This window comes from Antedon mediterranea, chromosome 9 (genome assembly GCF_964355755.1).
Source record: "Antedon mediterranea chromosome 9, ecAntMedi1.1, whole genome shotgun sequence".
Classification (NCBI taxonomy): domain Eukaryota; kingdom Metazoa; phylum Echinodermata; class Crinoidea; order Comatulida; family Antedonidae; genus Antedon; species Antedon mediterranea.
In genome coordinates, this window is record NC_092678.1 from 12,667,649 (window position 1) to 12,675,101 (window position 7,453).

A 7,453-nucleotide genomic window follows, 5' to 3' on the forward strand; every position below is an offset into this window, starting at 1 on the left:
ATTTCTTTTAATTAGCTTATATGTTGTTGAAAACAGCTTAAACCTCTATTTTACCATATTTGACCTTACAACCTTGAAAATGACCTTTGACCTGAAATTTGAGAGCGGCATCCACCCCTATCTTTGTTGTCATCCCATAAGGGATATATTCCACATGGTTGCCTGCTATTAACAGAAAATGCCCCCCATGATGAAAAAGCACACATTGGCCGCCCTACTATATTTATTGATAAGTATCTTTGATGGATGTACAGTTACAGGTCCGTAGCCAGGGGGGGTTTTTATGGTTCGGGCGAACCCCCCCTTTACAGCGAACCCCCTTAACCAACTGCGAACCCCCATCCCCGACTGCGAACCCCCATCCCCGACATGCCCAATACCTCACCCTCATCTCCAAAAATCCTCCAAATACGTGCCCCACAGTACAAAAAGTTGTTTGTAAATTGAAAAATTCGTAAACTTGTTCGTGAACCTTCTTCTCTGTATGAGCGTCAACTAGTGATACGTGTCTGTAAATTTCTAAAAGCTGCAAATGAATTGCCGATTTTAACCTGAAAAATAAATGTTTGGTCCCTGCATGTAACATGATATTGACGCGTCTCATAGCGAGCTGGCGCACGAACGATTCGTACAAAGGACACCGCCAGACAACTGCGTACCTATTGTTTAGATCACTGGCAGTCAGGCAGCATGCATAAAGTATAGCCTTCCGACGTACATCAGTATTTATGTGCGACTATGAAGTATAATGTATCACTTACGATATCATTAACTCTCACATTTCTCCTATCAGTATTCCATTTTTTCCGAGGTACTAATAACGGGAACACATCTCTTATCCAACATTTCCAGAAACTATCAACGATGCGTTGCATAAACTCGAATCGGTGTCTTGGATTCTTCGTATCCCGAAATGGTCCATTTGATATTCCACTTGATGCTCGTCCTAACAAAATATCATTTGGACATAAATAGCTACCGTCGTCCGGGTCATTCGGAATTCTTCCTATTGGTCGTTGATTCACTAAGTTACTAACTTCCATGAAACAAGTTTGCAACTCAAACGGCGTCATGGTTTGTTGCCCAATGGCTTTTCTTAAAGCAAGTTTACAGCTTTTGACTAGTGACTCGGCACATCCGTTTTGGTGCGGTGCCAATGGCGTTGTAAATTTCCATTGTACTCTTTTCTCGGCTCAAAACTCCTTTAACTCCTTTTGATCAACAATCGATGTATTTACAGGCCAATCCTCCTCAGGCAAGTATAAGAACTCTGGTCCAATTCGCCATCTTCCGTTAAGCTGTTTAACTGGTATGCCACGTGATACATCGTCTGCTACATTATGCTCACCGGGGACGTGTCTCCATTGCGACGGCTCTGACATGCTCTGTATTTCTCCAATTCTATTTGATACAAATGACTTAAAGCCTCTCGCTTGGCTTCTTATCCATGCCAGGATCTTCCCGACGCGTGGGCTACATTCCCCGACGAGGGGGCTATGCGAGCATCACTAGGCTGGGGGCCAGGGTGCCGCCAAGGGCCCCCGGAAGCAACGCGTTCTAGCGTCATTTGAGGTCATTTTAATCAGATTTAGGGTAGCCATTTTTTCCATTTTTTATAATGCATAAATAAAATACTGCGTGCAAAAAAAACGATGCGCGATGACTGTTTCAATCCATATTTTTCAATTTAAAAAATAAAAGTTCAAAGAAAATTTAGAAAAATAGAGTTGGAGGTCCCGGAAATTGGACTTAATATACTTCAAAACATGAAACAAAATATATAAGTCCCTATCATGGTTGTGACTGAGCTAAGAAATGTTTGAAAAATAGAGATGTTAGGTCCCGGAAAATGCACTTCTTGTACTTCGAAATATGACCAGCTTTATTGTTGGGGCTGAGCTAAGAAACTGTTTAAAACTAGAGCTGCAGGTCTTCAAAAAATTACATTTTACTAGATGGTACGCTCGCTTCGCTCGCGTACCATCTAGGTCGTGCCCACAGATGGTTCTCGAATACACAGTAATTTCAGCGTAACAAAACTGGCCATTTCAAATGTACGTACCGCAGGACTATATACATTGTCGTTTACAGAAACAAATAAATAGACACGATGATTTATGTAGTCAACTAAAATTAGCACCCTGAGTTTTTGATTTGGACTCATTTAAAGAAACCCAATTTGTGTTTTGTATGTAACATTAGGGTTGAGGGATGGGAAAGCGGATAGGTACAAAGAGGAACAATTTTTAAATATTATTATTCTTTATCCACTCAGTAACGAAATATTTTTTTCATGTTTTATAGGCCTATAAATAATATACCTTTAAATACAGTAAAACATTTGCGATTTAATACTTTTTTTATTTTATTTATTTATTTATTTCTTTTAAATATTCATTGTACACTAATTTTCCCCGTGTATGGCAAGAGATTCCTAATTATATTAGAGAACATTCTTTAATTAGTTTAGTTAACACTGTCACTGTCATAATCGATTGAAATATTAAGTACCATGTCACGATACACAACTACGACGTTTATATTTGGTAATCATTAATTAATACAAACGTTGAGAAAGAACTGTCAGTATAAAGTTTATTTGTATATAATAATGTGTTTATATATCTAACAGTAGAGCCTATCCACAATCTCGCAAGTTTATTCTCAAAGGGCCCATATATTTACCTACCGTATGTGTTAAACCAAGGGCTCATAAATTTACCTACAGTACTTGTGTTAAACCAAACTCTGGCAGACTGAGAGATTGGGATGTTCCATTCATCGCAAATCAATAGATTTGTATATCGTATATTAAATCTATCAAAATAGTATTTTTTAAAGAAAATCGGCCTGTCTTCAACATTATGATGGTGTACTCTAGCTGTTCAACCGGTTTTCAGCCATTAAAAACAATTATCGTAGGAGGAGATAGGAAAATGCGAAGCCTCCTCGCATTTTTGTGGCGGGTATTTTTCAAGACGGACATCCATTAGACAGTGTATACCACGATTGGAAAACACCCCTATTTGGGGCAAATCGTTGAACCTAAATTCGTTTTAATCGTCAATAACTAATTATCTAACTTAATTTAATTAGTAAACAGGGTTACATCAGGTGGTTAAAATCAGTACCGAAAGTACGAACCAACTTTATATACCATCGAGTACAAATTCGAAAAGTAAGGCGCGATTTACCGAATTTTGCCCTTACGTAAATTTATATATAGATACTTTGGAAACATCAGGCCTAGAGGCTTAAAAAACGCAAGCGTAGACCTTTTTCAGTCGGGAAAATAAGTTTATTCCTCCCAAGTGTATGCGTGCGTACTATCTGGACTTCCGAGTGGTGAGAAATTCATGACATACAGGACATTGAAAATGTAATTAACTTAGCTATAATAAGATGTTGGCTAAGCGAAAATGGCATGTTTTTTTGTTTAATAATGGATGAAAAATTTATTTTAGGCGCCCCACGGTACAGAAGGTTACTTGTAAATTAAAAAATTGGTGAACATACGAACAATTAACATAATTGGTTTTTGCTGTAGTGTAGCGTACGTCGACGCAGTACACGACGTAACCGTCAGAAAACTTCGCCTGGAAAATAACTACAGTACACATTTTGGTCCCTGGATGGAACATGATATCACGCGTCTCGACCCAACGTTGAACGATTCGTACAAAGGGATACCGCCAGACAAGTGCGAACCTAGCTATTGTTTAGTAGTAAGTTAGGTCGCTGGCAATAATGAATGCATATAAAGTGCATAATATCACTCTGACGTACTCTCACGGTCAATGAAACGTCACGGTTTTCTAGGCGCTGAAGGTAGCTACGAAGTGAACGCGAACGCTTTTTACTGTATATTAAGCCTGGTTTCCATAAAATCGCTACACGACAGAGCGTAGCGATTCTATGGAAACGCTAGAATTTGTACGTACGCGTATACGATTCATCGCCGACAAAATCGGCAAAGTTGAACATGGTTGAACTTTGCCGATTTGACTGCGATGAATCGGGTAGCCTTCCCGATTGCGTCGGCGACATCTGCGCGTGTAGCGATTTTAATGGAAACGCTGTAGCGATTTTAATGGAAACAAGGCTTTATATTCCCCGACAAAAAGTACCCGTGTTCCCTTCGGTAACCGGCGGTAAACTTCGCCTGGAAAATAACTACATTACATATTTTGGTCCCTGTATGGAACTTGATATCACGCGTCTCGACCCAACGTTGAACGATTCGTACAAAGGGATACCGCCAGACAAGTGCGTACCTAGCTAATGTTTAGTAGTAAGTTAGATCGCTGGCAATAAATGAATGCATAAAAGTGCATAATAGCCCTCTGACGTACTCTCACGGTCAATGGAACGTCGTGATTTTCTAGGCGCTGAAGCATGAAGTGAACGCAAACGTTTTTTACTGTATATTATATTCCCTGACAAAAAGTACCCGTGTTCCCCGACGGGGGGGCTAGGCTCCCCGACGAGGGGGCTAGAGCCCCTGTAGCCCCCCCGCTGGCGCCACCACTGATGTATCATAGAGGATAGTGAATATTAATATTTTACACTATAATATCTATGGTATCAAGTACTGTAGTTCACATTATGGCATCCGATTTTTTTCTAGACCACCAGCCGATACGTACTAAAATGTATCAATATCACCTATTTACATATTTATATTCCTCAACAAATTGCTGTAAATAAATATTATAGATAGAGCTAGCAAATAGCATTTGCCTTCACCCAGTGTGCTTTTTTCGGGGCTGCTCCTAGATATACGTTCGCATTGAACTTGAACGCAAAACAAAATACGGAGTAAATGATCAAACAATCGGTGGTTCCGCACAGAGCACGCGCATCTAACATACGGCAACAAATAGTTATTGTCATTTAAATTATCGACGTGTTTGAGGAGGAGGAAAAAAGTACGATCTTTTTGCTCATTGGTTATATAGCATGCTGCACGAGAGTGTCTTTTCCGGCCATCTAGGGGTGTCATTTAACAAAATTCGCTTCGCATCAGGCTGGGGGAGGGGAGGGGAAGGGGGGGGGGGGTTGACCCAAATATTTAGTGTCCGAACCCCCCCTTGACAGATCCTGGCTACGGCCCTGAGTTACCATCAGCCAACCTATGTAAAAAATGGAATAAATTCAATTTCTTTTTCTTCAATTTATTACTGTACAATTAGACTTAGTACATTGCACTGTTGCAATATTATCTAGACGATTATACAAAAACCAAACAATGTTATAGCGAGACCAGAAGCTTCCAACGAGAAAAAAGTTTGATTATTAACAATTTAATTACTTATAAAATTGTATAGGCCTACTACACAGTAATTCGGAAAGTCAGTTAGCTAGTTAGGCCAGAGGATTAGCTAGGCTAAGCCAAGAAGGCCTTATAGCTAGGCTAGTTGTAGTAGGTCTAGGCTAGGCCCCTTCTTAGGCCTATGGCTAGGCCTAGTCAGGCCTAGCCTAGGGCCAGGCCTAGCTAGCTAGGCCTAGCTAGTACTACTAGCTAGGCCTAGCTAGTAGGTAGGCCTAGGCTAGGCCTAGGCCTAGGCTAGTAAAGTAGAAGTAAGTAGGCCTAGGCCTAGCCTAGGGTGGAATACGATTCTTAGAGTTTGAAAAAAAAAATAGAATTTACTTTTAGCCCAGTTTTGTTAACCAACACTCAAGAGTATTCACACGAAAATCCAAATTATTCATCAAACAACAAATTTATTTATCACCACATTATAAATAGTTTGTTTGATATATTATATTCTTTGGTTTTGGTTATAATAGAGAGGGCAGCATCATAAGTTTACCGATCTTCATATTAAAACCAATCAAACGCAATTCAGCTTGATCCAATTTTGTGCTTATCAAAGTTATTCAGTTGCTTTAGACAGTTTTTAAAATCACATAAGCAAATATTTACTTATTTGTTTTAAATACCTTTTTAAAAATATATTTTATAATTTTTTTATTATTAAATCTTAGATGACGAAGTTTATTTTATAAGTCAAAAAGAATTGATTTGGAATAGGCCACGCCTAAACTTTAATAAGCACTTATAGGTATTGTTGACTAAGCAAACTTATTGATGCAAGCCATGATCCCTATTTTAGTTAAAAAGGCCATTTTAAACTCAAACTCTGTCTACACTATAACACTTTATGTGACAAAAACAATGTGATATTAACATATACGGTATATAGGCCTACAAAAGTGTTTATTTTAGTGTGTCATGGCATTCAAGCATAGCCTATATATTCTTTTTCTTTCGCATCTTTCTTCAAAATTATTAGAAAATATTTTTATTTTCTTCTCATTTTAACACTATAGCTTTATAAAACTCCACAAAGTTGTTCATTACTCAATCTTTGGAAGTGTTAGAAATTAAATAGTGCAGCCTGTTTTGCTTTTAGTGTTGGAAAACGGAACTTTTAGAATGAAAATGTTGATCCGTCAACACATTTAATGATGTTTTATAGCGAATCCACACATAATTGCTACATAATAATATGTTTGTTATAAGGAAGTAATCTATTTTGGTTTATAATATTCAAATGGTAAATTCGGTTGATCAGATCTTGCTCCAATGAGTTTATAAAAAAGGATTTGTAATAAACAACAAAGCGCGTATTGACATTTTATTTCAATCGCCATGAACTGCAGCTAACGTGTTTGTTTACATTTGAAGTAAATACAGCTCGTTTTCTGTCTCAATTGTGAGTATGCTACCTTCATTTTGTATTATATTGTCTATTATCTTTGTAATATCACTACCATATTTCTAGTTTGATAGTGTAGACATAGCTTATGGGCAATAATATCGTGACAATACAACGATGTTATGTTCTTGATCATGACGTCGTTTTATTTGATTTCAATAAATAATGGTTATAGTTCTAGAATGAAATCAATTTCGCTTGTTTTATTCATCAAGAAAATGTATGTTTATGTATTTGAGATCGTTACCATCCTATGCCTTACAGTATTTCAACATATGCTCATCAGATGAACAGGGAATTACTTCAAACTAGTAACATATTCATAAGCAAATTAGTAAACTAGATGGTACGCTCGCTTCGCTCGCGTACCATCTAGGTCGTGCCCACACATGGTTCTCGAATACATAGTAATGTCAGCGTTAAAAAAATGGCGATTTCAAATGTACGTACGTACCGCAGGACAATGATACATGTCGTTTACAGGAACGAATAAATAGACACAGTGATTTATGTAGTCAACTAAAATTAGAACCCTGGGAATTACTTCCGATATAGAAACTTGTCACAAAATGAGACCAATTGTTTGAGTCAAATTTAGACAAATATGACGGTGACAATTTCAACAAAGTATTACATCGCAATGTTTTACTGTGTTTAGTGGTTAATTATTAGTAAAACAATTAATATTTCGTTACTAAATGGATATAGAATATATATAAAAATTGTTCTTC